Raw genomic sequence first — 15,350 nt, 5'->3', positions numbered from 1 at the left:
AAGACACTCATATTCCACAATCGAAACAACTCATCAAAAAAGGGGTCATTCCCGCCTTTGGTGACGAATTTCAATCCACCTGACATAACACTTTGCATGAAATTTCACCATAAGGTTAGGAGTGATATCCATATCTTGATGGGAATTTCCATTTCTTATTCTAGTGGACCCTCATTGACGACTCGAGATTATATCTTATTTCGTTCAATCCACCTGGCATAACATTTTTAATGTTTTCTTAAAAAGGGTTGTAAGTGTCATTAAAAAACATATTTTTTTACTTATAAAACGCAAACTTTTATAGAAACAATATTGAATTATTTTTACATGTTTATATTTATGTACGTGCTTATACTGCCAATCTTATATTTATGTTTTTTAAGAAGACTAATATGTTGACGGGAAAAGACTAAAATGAACAAAAACTTAATAAAAGAAGAAAAATACGAACGTAGTCAACTTGAATTTATACCGACGCGTACATAAATATAAGCACGTAAAAATAATTATAAAGTTTTTAGCAAGTTGAAGGGTTGTAAGTGTCATTACTAAATGTTAAAGGGTACATGCTAAAATAAAAAAAAAGTTACTAAAAGACAAAAGAAAAAAAAGTAACCAATGGCAGCCTGTCACTGTTCATCCATATTTTATAGAATGTAAGCTTATAGAATAGAATAAAACAAAATAGAATAAATTGTATTAAAAATATAAGTTATTTTAAAAAAAAAAATCATAGAAACAATATTGTGTATTAGACTTTTTCATTGAGAGTTGAGCTTAGTTTTTACGTATTCATCATTGTTCCTTTTTAGATAGCCCTACCTTCATAATTTGATTTTTTTTGTCAACCCAATACATATTCTTTGTAATAATAAACACACTATAAGGTAAATGCATATCTTAAACATTTGCTATGAATGTATTGGTTAGAGGACATGGGGTGGTCCCGTGATAATATAACGGGAATACCTATAACGCGTGGAACTTTCTAAAATCCCACCGCCGGTCCAAACTATAACGCATTATAGCATCACGCATTCCATTTTCGTTATTTTTATCACGCTGTTATTATTTTTTTTTTTTTTGTGAGTGTATTGTTGGTTGGGGGGAAATTGTTGGGTGTGGTGGTGAGTGATGACCACCCCACTAAAAAAGGTTGTGAGTGATGGAAAAATGGTCGATGACATGACGGAACTTGATTGGTGCTTGTGAATGATAAATTCTATCACTAGTGAACCACCCCCTCCACTTACAAATCTTTTTCATTGTATTCATTATGGACACAAAAAAAAAATAGAAAGGTATAAAAACATACAAAGGTAATCAATGCGTGTGAATCACACGTATATATGTCATTGAGTTATCAGGAAAATAAAGTAATAAATAACGTAAGCTTTTTAAACTATAAAAATATAAATATAACTCTACCTTCGGCTAGGGTTGTTCACGAGCCAAAACGAGCCGAGACAGGGTAAGCTCAGGCTCGGCACAATTATAAATTGAGCTGGCTCGGTTTAGATTTGAAACCGAGCAGAAAATCTAAGCTCGGGCTCAACTTGGTTTTAAACCGAGCTGGCTTGGCTCGATTTTAAAAAGAAAAATCAGTACATAACCCTCAGAATTCAGTACTCTAAAATATTTTTCAATAGCTCAATAGAACATATCCAAAAGCTAAAATCAAGTTCAACAACTCAAAATAAGCTTTAAATTTCAACGAAATACGGTATAAGTTCATTAGCATGTTAATCAACCTTTAAATATGTCAAAATATTAAATTATACTCCTAAATACATGTAAATAATAATCGGCTTTTTTGTAATATATTGTAATGTGCATAAAAATAAAATATATCAAAAGTAATATAATCCGAGCTAAGCCGCCGAGCTACCAAGCGTAGCCAACCCAGCTTGTTACGAGCCGAGCCGAGCCATCCCGAATCACTTTCAAACCGAGCCATATCAGGCGAGCTTTTTCCGAGCTAAATCCGAACGAGCTTCTAACAAGGTCCGAGCCATGAGCTTTTTAGATAGCCCTACGCCCGTACCTTCGGCTAGTGTCGGAACCATGTAAAACATGGTCTGTATCAGTAGTTGCCTGTTCGTTGCATGTTGTTCGGTAAATTCTTGCTGTTGTTGACACGTTGTAATGGTATTTTCAAGTAGATATTGATTCTATAGTTGTCCATCAATGCGTCAGTGGATGTGTCGAAGAAAAAAAATTGTACATAAGTGTTAGCTTTATTCAACTTTATTTTAAAAATGGTGTTAAATCCAACATATATATTGAACTTTCAAGCTTTTAGTCGTGGAGCACTATCACCAACATCTCCCTCCGTACGTATTAATATTGAAAAAATAATTTTGTCTTTTCTAGTTTTTTTGAATGGTGTGAATTATTCACAAATGTCGAAAGGTTTAACATATGTTATCTTAATCGGGTCTGCGTTAGAGAGTCTATTAGCACAATAGATCCCTAATTTAAACAATTAAACCTCTCAATGAGAAACTTCTATCACCCAGACTCGAACTTGAGACATGGAGGGGAAAACTCACCAGGGTCCACCATAGGTGGAACTTAAATACCCGTGGCCACCACTAGGGGTGCTAAACGGTTCGTGTTCGCGGGTTGGCGGGTTCAACCCGACCCGAACCCGAAAATCGTAGCATACATATGAACCCGAACACGACCCGAAGTTTTGTGGGTTGACCCGAACACGACCAGTTCAACCCGAATTTTTTTTCTTGACATTAATATATTAAAATTAAAATTTACTTAAAAAACACAAATGTATACAACACAATCTATATCTCTAATAAAGCAAACAATTGGGGGACACATGTCACCCAATGGTGCAAACCAACTAAGCAGACACATAGGCAATGAGGTGGCAAATCTCAAATAATTGGACATGTGGCATTGCTCTAAGGTCAGGATTGGAGAAGCTTATTACGTACGTTTCTTTTACTCTCTCTCTCTCTCTCTCTCTCTCTTAATCTCTCATCCATCGATCCTTCTCTCATTCGTAAACCCTAAAAGTCGAATCGCCTCTTCAGAAGCTCAATCAATCGACCCTGTGCGACAACGATTAATCCATCTTCAATACTCAATAGTGAATATCGACGGTAATGATTCCTTGATCTTCTTCTATTATGATTGATTTTCAATGGTTTGCCGATTTTGATTACAGAACTCGCAGGTATATATTTGATGATGTTCAGTTCATATCTGAGAACAATGTCTGGCAATTATTAGAGCCAGATGTGAAAACTTGCTGGAGAAAAGATTCCGGTGTACCTACCGGCGAGTACGAACCGTTTCCTAAACAGTGGAAGTGATTTCTCTAATGGAGTTTAATGCTTTGCAAAGTTTATTTCAGGTATCAATAACTTAATTGAAGGCAAAGGTATTTTTTTGTTCTATATACAAATTTCATGCTTTGTCATATTGTTATCTGATTTTATGTTATTTCTTTCTCATTATTTGGATTCGTGTCTTTCATTCTACGGTTGTCGCTGAATGGGTGAAGGGTTTGTGACTACAAATCGGATACATGACCCCAATTTTTCCGAGAATGAATTTTTTGTAAGTATATCTTGATATTGGTTGATAAAAAATCATTGATTTCTCACACCTTTTTTCTTTTATTTTCTTTTTGTTATTAAAATTTTGCTGTTAATTTTGATATTATCAATGAATCCATGTTCAATTCTTGAAAATGGAAATGGATTTAGTTGTTATTAAAATTTAGCTTAATCGACGGGGATGTTTCGAATCGACCAATGGAATAATCTTGGAAGTGAAGCCATTGCTGTCCAACTGTTAGATCAGGTTCATCGTTTAGGGTCCCAAAGGTATGATTTCATTTTCTAACTAACTAGGGTTTTCATTCCATTCTGTATTTTACTCATTTGATAGACCCTTTTTTGATCTCCCATTCATTCCATTCTATAACTGAAACATGGGTTCATTCCATATTCAATATCATAACTGAAATCCTGGGTTCATTCCAAAATTGAAGCGGTAAGTTACAAAACTTGAAGTCGGGTTTCATTCAAAATCTCAAATCGCCAATTATTTAAATCAATAAAAAAGATGGTAGTTGTATAATCAATAATCCTGGGTTCATTCCATAATCAGTTTGTTTGTAAGAGTGTCTTTTGTGCCATTGGAATTTTTTTGGCTAGACAGTGAAATTTGGTATCATAGATTGACCACCTTTTACAATGATGATATGATTAAAAAAATAAAAATAAGAGGTTGACATATGACAATGGGCAGGTGTTGATCAAATATGCAGAACTTACTGAGAAGGAAAAGGTTAGATCTTTTCATGTGAAATTCATTTTTATATTTATGAGTGGAATTTGGGTTTGTGGGTTGGGACATTATTTCAAAATCCTTCATGGAGTAATGAGAGTAGATTGGGTGAGGTAGGATGATAAGAGGATATTTAGGGATGGTTGCGTGATAGGAAGGAAGTTGGAGCTTTTTCTGCTGTACGTACATTTGTATCATTTTCCGTTTTTTGGTAGTTGTATATATATATCATCGAAATTCGATTACATATGTGTTTCTTTTCTGGCCCGTATTCCTTTGAGCTGGAATTCTTGATTTGATTTCTTTCGTAATGTTTGTTTTTTTATCTTAAGTTTTTGTTTTTTCGATTAGGTTTGCTGGTGCTCTTCTTCATTAATGGCTGCTCAATTGATGTTCTTCTTAACCTGGATTATGCTTGGTATGTTTGGATTTTTATGTTATTATTTGTGTATCTTATGTTTTTGTTTGTTAAAACAGGTTTGCTGTTTTGGTGACATAGCCACAATTGTGACGGTGGTTCGCGGTGGTTAATAGCCGCACCTTTGGGTTGCGGTACAAGGGAGATTGGTGGTGACGACTGCAGCGAGGTTCCAAGTAGCCGATTTCGGCCCCAACGAGTGAATCCCTGTCGTTGGTAGGGTTGGTCGTCAGTGCCGGTGGTGTTCGTCATCGACGTTGTCTTCGTGCATGCAGTAAAAGTTGTTGAAACTGTCTTCTTTCGAGGTTTGCTTCTATTTCACTAATTCCGTCTATTATTTTTAGATTTGTGTTGTACTATTTCATGTTTAATCAGTATATCCGTAAAACGAAACCCACTGTGCACGTAGCTAAATATGTAAAATAGTGGTTGTCTGATGTAGATGTAAATTTTGAAAGTAATGTTGATGTAGTACGACCACTCACTCTTCAGGTGTGTTTTGATTTTGTGTTGAATCAAGGATTTTTTTCACCGATTAATGTGTTTTCGCTGATGTATTCATCATAGTTATCTGATTTACCCTAAATCAAAGTGTTTTTCTTAATCAATTTTGTGTTGAATATGTTTTTTGTTTTTGAGTTCTGTGAAATCAGAACATTACAAGGGGCTGTCAATTGCGAATGAAGGAAGGTAGAGGTGGGAGGACAGCTTGATTGAAATCCGTAAGAACAACAGAGGAAATTCGAAATACCTTTATGTAGCGCCAAAGTTAAACATTAACGATGCTTCGATTCGATCTCTGCTGGCGTATTCATATATTCTAATTCATAGGAAATTCATGGTTTTTGTTTCTTTTTTAGTTATTTATATTAGTTCATATATTTTAATTCGTCTTCTCTAAAGATACGGAAGTTGCTAAAACAGCAAGAAAACAAGTTTAAGAAGCAATACACTCGGCATCATTCGACATGAATGTTCCTGCTGTTTGTGTAGTCAGCCAGGTTTGACTAATTACTTATTATTTTATCCCTTCATATTATTAAAAGTTAATAATCAAAATTCAGTAATATGGTAGGTATATGAATATTATATTTAAAAAAATTATATTGCTTCTTACTTTGCTTAAGGGTAAATAGTTACCTAAATGGGAATGGTTCAAACGGATTGAAAGTAGCCAGAAGTCTATTTTAACGTCGATGTCTTTATTTTCACTGGATTTTTTTTTCTTATTATAATATTTTATCTACTTCTTATATTTATCCTAACATGTTGTTTTTTAGACATTGGCTTGGCGTTTAGATGCTCCTAATCTTTAAAACTACCATGTAAGAGTGGGGTCTTTGTAGTGCTATTGTTACAAGTATGTATTATAGCATATTATTGTTACAAGTATGTTTTATAGCATATTATATTCTTAGCATTTAGAGAAAAGTCAAGTGGGAGGTTTATGATAACATCCATGGGTGTTCATTGATTCAGATATTGGTTTATTCAATTTTTGAAGTTTTGTGGACCTAAACAAAAACCGAAGCCATCAGAATTAGAAATGTGTCTAAACAGACCAAATATAACCTATTAACATTTTTTATAGGTATAGATTCTTAGTGTTTCTTAATGGCTTTTGTTTGTTTTTTTATAGGTATAGTTTCTTAGTGTTTCTCACCGGTTGCATCTAATGGACTTAATTAACGCGGCAACGCCTACTACCTGATCTTCTCATCCAGGTATGTTTGATATTTTTTTCTTATTTTAACTGAAATTAATGTCCATATCTGTAATTCACTTCGTTAATATTGATCCTATAGGGTATTGCCATGGGAGACATGAGATGGGATAAGATTGAAGGGAATTGGATTTAAGTTGTTTACTAATGTGTGATATCTAGAACAAGCTGACATTAAAGACATTTGTTTTACACCTGAATATTTAAAAGAGTCTAAAATAGGTTATGCCTAAAAAGTGTAAATTTCCTCCAAAGTAAGATAATGAAAAGTATACATGCGAAGGACAGTCACGGGAGTTTTTACAAACATGCTGGCTGGAAACATAGATGCCGACTAATCTACTCATGATATTTGTTTTGATGTCAGGTTATTCATCACACACTTTTGACAATTGCAGATGCATATGTAATGTTAACAGGGGAAGGTAGTTTTACACATTTATGCTTCTTATATATGAGTTGCTAAACTCAACATCTACTTCAGAAGGTATGCTTGGTACCCGTCGAAACGGGTGAGTTCATGTTAACACTAAGCACTTTTTTCCCCAAAATTACCGATGCTTTCATTTAATGATTAGCATGCCAAACGATTGTTTTTTAATGGAACCTATGCATTTGAATAAAATAATTTAGGAGGTTTTAAGCATCAAAATTACACTCCGGTTAACTTTCGCTGTGTTACCTAAGGATGAGCTCGGTACCAAAAATTGTCAAATATGGGTACTGAAGGGGTATGGTCCCAGATCTCGCGTCAGCATAGACCGCGAGTGACCATTACCCTTATCAAAACCCCCACTAACTAACAACCTACTTGTGCCCATGCGGGAACGCGTCGACACAAGGGTTGAATCCAATCTATCTAGTAACAAAGAAGGACTTACATGGAACATGAGAACGGTAGAGTGATGCGACATAGCATCACGTCTGGTGTATGAAAACGGAAGTATTCACAGCGATGCGGCATCGCACCGCATCCAGTGAACACTTCTATCAATACAGGAAAGCCTTACCTTAGGCATAGAAGAAGATGAACGTAGCGGTACGGCTGACACCACACCATACGGACATTTTCGTCACGACAAGGGATGCAGGCAAGACGACGATGCGGCTAGCACCGCATCTCGCGTATTCCTTGATCACAAGTAGGAGACGCGGTAACTTCAGATGTTACCGCACGTAGCGATGCGGCTTGCACCGCATCCTATGTACTCAAGCAAGTGGTACTGACACCACAGTGCAAGTGGCACCAATGGCAGTTACCTGTCAGAGCTACGTAAGCAATGGACTGACGTGGCGTAACCTCCATAACCGACGAGCCTGACACACCTGAAAAGGTGCAGCACGTCGTCAGTCCATCCATCATCATCCTCCTTCACTCCTCGGCTATAAATACCAACCCCAAACCAGGTTTGAGGTATCTTCTCACAACTCTCTCACTACTACTACTATCTTACTTTGCTTCCCAAGCAAACTACTGATTCTCACGCCGGAGAGTGGTAACAAGGAGCACCCCCCACCCCATCCTCCTTGTTACGAGTCACGACTTGTTTCCTTGTGCAGGAGATCAACCACCGGTGATCCAGCCAGCGATCCTCGAGAGGAAGGGATTAACCCTTCTTGACGAGACCAGTGTGTTAACCCCGCCCGGTTAACCATTGTTTCATCATTGGCGCCCACCGCTACTCTTAGCATTTTCTAAACCATCCCTTTTTCCTCTCTCACGATCATGACTGATCACCAAAACAACACTGCGGATAACCAAAATCCTCCAATCCAAAACCCGGTAGGGGTCAATGCCTCGACCTCCCAACCCGGACACATTGGCACGTCCACACAAAGGAGCCCCTCCTTTATGTTCGGACATGACTTATCACAGTTCCCATCTGTGATCCCACCAGGCATGACCGTTCATGCCTGGTACGAGCAGCAGGCAGCCACGCTGACTGCAGCATACAACCGCGCTTGTACTGAAGCGAATATACGAGCTGGGCTTCCCCCAGCACCGCACACCCCTGTTGAGCGTATTTTACAATACGACGGCAGGATACATTCACGCCCGGCTTCAAGAAGCCGACGTGAAGAACGGGGATCGTCTTACTGTTCGGTCCACACCCTCAACGAGGATGATTCCTCATACGGGTCCCACACCAGAGGACCGGTACATACCCGCCTTGGCCCCCATGGCGAGGACAGGAGGCGATCAACCTCCAGACGCGGCCCAGGCATTCAGAGCCGATTGGGCCCACAACCATACACCGAAGGGTACGGTCATACCGACCCTGACGACCACAGCTACCGCGATGATTCGCATGACACCAGTAGCAGACCAGGAGGACGCAACTATGTTCCTCCCAGTCATCCCCGCAACACATACCTTAGGGCGGCAAAGCGCCCTGCGAACGAACCATACAGGCCAAAGGCAGCGGCCGAAAATTCCAAGTTCGGCACGCGGATTGCCAACGCCCATGTCACCACGACAAAGTTCCCATTCAACGTTGGGAAATACAATGGTTCGACCGACCCGGACGACCACATGAACGTCTTCATGGGCGCGGGCATCAACGGCCAGTGGGATGAACACACTTGGTGTAATTTTTCCCCCAGACCCTTACGGGCCTGGCCAGGGCATGGTTCGATTCTTTGCCAGTGGGATCACTGGATTCATTCGAGGACTTGCGTACCAAGTTCCTCGCACATTTTTGCCAGCAACGACGCCACGAACGAGATTCGTGTGACGTCATGAACATCTGGCGAAGGAACGACGAATCGCTCGAAGCATTCGTCGTCTGATATAATAAAGAGTGCCTGGAGATAGGTGACGTGGCAGACCAGATGGCACGAAACCACTTCATCCGGGCCGTCAAAGACAGAGAGATGATCATGACCATCTCTGGCAAGGAGGGCTTGCCCAAAAAATGGGAAGATGTCATAACTGCGGTCAAGAAATACGCCCAGACACAGCGGTCACTCGAACCGCATGTGACAAAGGCAAAACCCCAAGCCGAAACATCCCAACAAGGGTCCAAGCGTAACAATAAACGCAACCGGGACGTTGGAAATCGCGATATTTCCAAACCATACTTCCCGCAAACCAACACGTTCGACCCAAAGAACTACAACCCCGCCCGAGACAGTCGGGCGTCAAAGAAAGAATCTCGGGACCGCAACTGGACCGAGATCACCATATCGCCAAGTGAGGTCCTCCTTGCGGACCCACAGTTCTTGCGACCGGCCCAACCAATGAAGTCCAAGAAAAATCAGGACCTCACACTCTACTGTGAGTACCACAAGGACTCGGGCCACACCACCAACAGATGCATCAGTCTCCGACTGGAGATTGAGCGCGCCTTAAAGGAGGGGAAACTGCAACATCTTTTGCCAGGTGGGCAAAAACCCACCAAGCGCATTACCCCTCATGGCGAAGGTACCTCCTCCGGGAAGAGAACCATGCACGTGGCTTCCACCCACATGATCCACGGAGGCAAGGGCAGGCCGCGAAAAGCGGCAAGAAGGCCGGAATGTGACTGGAAGGACGAGCAAGTCGTCTTTCCAAAGGTCCGAGGCGGACCGCGCGATAGGCGCGCCGTCGTCATTTCAGGCTAACTGGCACATTACTGCACCGAGCGTCTATTCATCGACCCGGGCAGTACATCTGATATAATCTACGAACAATGCTTCAACCAGTTCGAACAGGAGGACAAAGATCGGTTGCAAGCAGTAGATTACCCGTTAACCGGGTTCGCAGGGGAAACTGTCTTTCCCCTAGGCCATATTACTTTCCCTGTGCGTCTTTCCAGCGGAAACCGCACAAGGACAGAAGAGGTAAACTTCATGGTTTTACCTCACACCTCCAGATATGACGTACTCCTCGGGAGAGAATCTCAAGGAGATTTCAATATGATTACGTCGGTCCCCCACTCTGCGGTTGGTTTCCCAACCGAATCGGGGGTCGCGATAATCTATGCCCGCAGGGACGTCATGATGTCGGACGAAGTACGTCCGACCAAGGTCGCAAGGCCCACCCCCAACGACCAGCCAGAAAAATGGGTTCTCAACGCGAGATACCCAGAACAAAAGGTCACATTGGGTCACGCCTTGTCCCCGACCACCAAAGCGCAACTGAAGCAGCTCCTCTTCAGGAACTAAGACATCTTCGCGTGGACACCCGCAGACATGACCGGGGTCCCACGTGATATTGCGCAACATCACTTGAATACCATGCCAGGTATCAAGCCAGTGATCCAAGGCCAACGCCACCTTGGGTCAGCTAAAAATCAGGCGATGCAAGAGCAGATCGAAGAACTGCTCTCCGCAGGCATCCTGCGGGAAGTTAAATACCAGACTTGGTTGTCCAACCCAGTCATGGTAGAAAAACCGTCCGGGGGCTGGCGCATGTGCGTCGATTACAAAGACCTTAACAAAGCCTGCCCCAAGGATTGTTACGCGCTTCCAGAGATCGACGAAAAGGTCGATAATCTCGCACCATTCAGGTGGAAGTGTTTCCTCGATTGCTACAAAGGTTACCATCAAGTACAAATGGCAATCGAGGATGAAGACAAAACGGCATTCCGGACTCCCACCGGAAATTACTGCTATACAAAAATGCCGTTTGGGTTGCGCAACGCGGGCTCAACCTACCAAAAGTTGATGAACGACACTTTCCGCGGCCAAATAAGCAAAAGTGTCGAAATCTACATGGACGACCTGGTCGTCATGAGCATGGAAGAAGATACCATGCTCACAGATATTGAAAGAACATTCCAAACTCTGCGAAGCGTTAACATAAAGCTCAATCCAGGGAAATGCTCGTTTGGAATGGAAGAAGGCAAATTCCTTGGGTTCATCGTAACTAAAGATGGATTCAAGGTAAACCCGGAGAAAGTCAAGGCGATCGAGCGCATGCCATCGCCTTCATCGATGAAGGATATGCAACGGCTAGCCGGCAGGCTAGCGGCACTCAACAGATTCTTAGCCAACCACGCAGCTAAGTCTTATCCGTTCATCAAGACCCTGCGAAGCTGTTCAAAGAAAGAACAATTCCAGTGGACCGCAGAGGCTGAACAGGCCTTCCGGGAAATGAAGGAGTGTTTGATACAACTCCCAACTTTAACCGCACCACGCAAGGATGAGCCACTCATACTATACCTATCCGCCGCGGACAACGCGGTGGGTGCGGTACTAATTGTGGAGCGAAAGGGGGTTCAAACACCCATCTACTACATCAGCAAGATGCTCAACGATCCAGAGACGAGGTACTCAATAATGGAGAAATTGGTGCTAGCATTAGTGCACGCTTCAAGACGGTTGCGACGCTACTTCGTAAACCACGTCATCACAGTGCTAACCAATTACAGGATCGGCCCGATCCTCTCCAAACCCGACATCTCTGGGAGATTAGCGAAATGGGCAATCGAGCTGGGCGCGCACACGATACATTATAAGCCGCGCCCCGCGATTAAAGGCCAGATCTTAGCTGATTTCGCCGCCGAAGTACCGGTGAATCGCATCCAAGAATGCGAAGAAGCACAAACTCCTGCACCAACGCCACCCTCCTCAGAGACATGGGCACTCTTCACAGATGGTGCCTCCAACGACGAAGGGGCGGGTGCAGGTCTGCGACTCGTCAGCCCTGACGGCCAAGAACTTACATATGCAATCCGCCTCGAATTCAAAAGCACAAACAACGAGGCAGAATATGAGGCTCTGTTAGCGGGGCTACGTTTAGCAGTTAAAATCGGCGTGCAACATCTGGAAGCCCACGTCGACTCTTTATTAGTTGCAGGCCAGGTACGCGGCGACTATGCCGCAAAGGGGGATATCATGATCCTCTACCTCGAGCAAGTCCTGCAACTAAAATCCAAATTCGCTTCGTTCAATATTCGCCATATTAATCGAAGCGAAAACAAGTCCGCAGATGCACTATCCAAACTTGCATCTACCAGCTTCCAACACTTGGCAAAGGAGATACGCATCGAAATCCTGCAAAATCCTTCGGTACCCCTGCGCCAAGTCAACGTCATTCAATACGGTTCAACATCATGGATGACACCTATTATCGCATATCTACAATCAGGTGTGACTCCCGAAAGCAAATCAGAAGCACGCAAACTACAATACAAAGCGTGCCATTATCAAATGGGAGACGGTATCTTATACCGCAAATCATACCTCGGGCCACTACTACGATGCGTCAACCCCCAGGATGCCACATACCTCATTCGAGAGATACACGAGGGCATATGTGGCATACACGCTGGACCACGCATGGTAGTGGCCAAAATCATGAATGCCGGGTATTACTGGCCCGGCATGCACCTGGACGCCGTCAAAGAGTTGCGCAAGTGCATCGACTGTCAACGTCATGCTCCAAAAACCTTGCGGCCAAAAAACAACTTAGTCCCCGTCACAACCGCATGGCCCTTTCAGAAATGGGCAATTGACGTTGTGGGACCTTTCCCTGACGCTCCAGGTGCGGTTAAATTTATCATAGTGGCGGTTGATTACTTCACCAAATGGGTAGAAGCAAAACCACTCGCCTCAACCACTGCTATGATAACAAGAAAGTTCATTTGGGAACACATCATCTGCCGTTTCGGATTACCAATGTGCATTGTCACCGATAACGGCACCAACTTCGCTGCCGACGAATTTCAAAAATGGCTAGAGGAACTACATATTGAGCACATATTCTCATCAGTCGCACACCCGCAAGGGAACGACCAAGTCGAGAGTATCAATAAAAGCCTAGTCGAAGGGATCAAGGCACGGTTGGGAACGGCCAGGCGTGGCTGGGTCGATGAACTCCCAAGTATCTTATGGGCTCACCGTACAAGCCCAAAAACAAGCAATGGGAAACACCCTTCAGCCTAGTCTACGGTTCAGAAGCGGTGATCCCCGTAGAAGTAGGTCTCCCCTCTCCTAGAATGTTGGCTATTGAAAAACTAGACAACAACATGGAACGCAGGATCGATTTGGACCTCTTGGAAGAGAGGCGCGAAAACGCTGCCATCAATGAGGCCAAATATAAATCCAAACTTGAAAAGTACTACAACGCGCGCGTCCGCGTTTGTACTTTCAACCCAGGAGACTACGTCCTACGCGACAATGAGGCATCTAATGCCGAGCGCCCAGGCAAACTCGCCCCCAAGTGGGAAGGACCCTACCTCATCAAAGAGGTCTTAGGGAAAGGCGCGTACAGATTGCAAACACTAGAAGGCGAACCTATCGCACGCACATGGAATGCACAACAGCTTCGACGCTGTTATATGTAAGCCATGTTCCTACATTTCTCTATGTAACCTATCGGGCCGCTGGCCATTTGCAAATAAATAACTACGCAATTTTATACATTATTGTTTGTTATTACTATTACAAATGCGTGTTCCACTTTGCGGTATCCCAAAAACAGATTGGCAAAATCTTCATTCGAGATACCCATACAAAGTGGTAACCACACACAAATATTGTAATAGGCCAGCAAAAGGCAAAAAGACTTGCATGTTCATCCGGCCGGATAAACAAGTTTTGTCAAACACTTGACACAATTCCTGAGCCCAAAAAGGCAAACAATGGAATTGACGCGGACTCATACGACAAAGGTATGGAGTACACTTGACCCCATTCACAAATGGGTAGAGTTCCGGTAATATAAGCTTTTACAAAGCTTAAGCAATTCTAAAACCCTCACACGGTAAATAACAGAATTGATGCATACCGATACAACAAAAGTATGGAGTATACTTGACCCCGTTCATAAATGGGTAAAGTTACGCATACATACGTTCAGACATGCAAGAATTAAAAACACTTGTACAAACTGAACAAAGAAACTTTATATTCAAAAAATTCAAGTATCCACATGATGCTTAGTGAATTTACATAAAGTTCCTATTCTATACAAGAGGAATACAAAAAGGAGGCACACTCGCCAACCTAAACCCTATTTTGTACCGCTGGTCCCCGCATCTCCTCCGGCACCACCAGCGGGTTCTTCCTCTTCCACATCCGGATAAAGCATCCGCAAGCGGTCAACATAGTTCGCAACCTCCAAACAATCGTCCAGCTCCCTACACAGGCAAGGGGCGTGTCATAAAAGGAGGCTACGGCCGCTTTCAGACGACCTTCGGTATCCACATCACGGAACCCGGATGCCTGATCAGTATAACCGCCTGCGGATAATACATTGATATGCCCAATGTAGCGGTTGTAACCAGCCTTGAAGCCAGCATCGCGCGCACGTTCCTTAACCAGGTCCAAACCAGATGCGGTCTCAGGGGCATTCATTATAGCCTCAACAATCTGCAATAAAGGGATCATAAGCCTTGGATACTAACCCAAGCAAATGCAAAGACAACGGATACTTACACGCGCGATGCCGTGAGTCCGCAACCACTCACGGTCAGCTTCCAGCTGGTTAAAAGAGGACACCAAGGCATCCTTGGCCTCAGCAGCGGCGTCAGCCCGCTTCTCTACAACAGACACGCGGGCAGTAAGGTCTGCAACCGCGACCTCTCGGGCCTGAACCTCAGCCTGTTACAAAAACAGCAAACAGTTCACTCGATAAATATTTTCAAAACAATAAAGGACGAAAGCAACAAAGTTAAAAAAACATACCTGCAGACTGGCAACAACTTTGTCCAAACGAATGCGCTCCGCATTCGCCTCTTCAAGAGCCTTAGAAGCACGGCTCTCCTTCTCTGCGGCCTCTTCAAGGGCCTTTGAGGCAAGAGCCCCGGCTTCTTTGGCCTCTTCAAGCGCCTTCAGGGCGTCGGCCTTCGCCTGCAGCGCTTTAACAGAAATGGCCTCAGCCGCAGCCTTCTCCTGACTCAAGGTAGCGTTCGCTGCCTTGGCATTTGTCAGCTCCTGCCGAGCATGAAACAGAATGTCATTCTG

The 15,350-nt window shown here is 43.0% G+C and overlaps 1 long non-coding RNA gene across 6 annotated transcripts; it reads left to right on the top strand.

The window, feature by feature from the left end:
* The first annotated feature begins 2,925 nt into the window (after positions 1-2,925).
* On the top strand, positions 2,926-6,969 carry LOC110916560. 6 transcript variants are annotated; one of them, XR_004884684.1, is made up of 9 exons: positions 2,926-3,122; positions 3,197-3,376; positions 3,527-3,851; positions 4,279-4,317; positions 4,669-4,735; positions 4,817-5,040; positions 5,389-5,736; positions 6,375-6,459; positions 6,541-6,804. It is a non-coding gene; the product is annotated as an uncharacterized LOC110916560 (long non-coding RNA). The 6 variants fall into 6 exon arrangements; XR_004884682.1 differs by lacking the exon at positions 6,541-6,804 and adding exons at positions 6,016-6,060; positions 6,857-6,969 and having other exon boundaries at positions 3,527-3,582; positions 3,732-5,040; XR_004884680.1 differs by adding an exon at positions 6,016-6,060 and having other exon boundaries at positions 3,527-3,582; positions 3,732-5,040.
* The last annotated feature ends 8,381 nt before the right edge of the window (positions 6,970-15,350 follow it).

Source organism: Helianthus annuus, chromosome 16 (assembly GCF_002127325.2).
Source record: "Helianthus annuus cultivar XRQ/B chromosome 16, HanXRQr2.0-SUNRISE, whole genome shotgun sequence".
Taxonomy (NCBI): domain Eukaryota; kingdom Viridiplantae; phylum Streptophyta; class Magnoliopsida; order Asterales; family Asteraceae; genus Helianthus; species Helianthus annuus.
The sequence above is the reverse complement of the archived record's forward strand: the minus strand, read 5'-3'. Positions and strand labels throughout refer to the sequence as shown.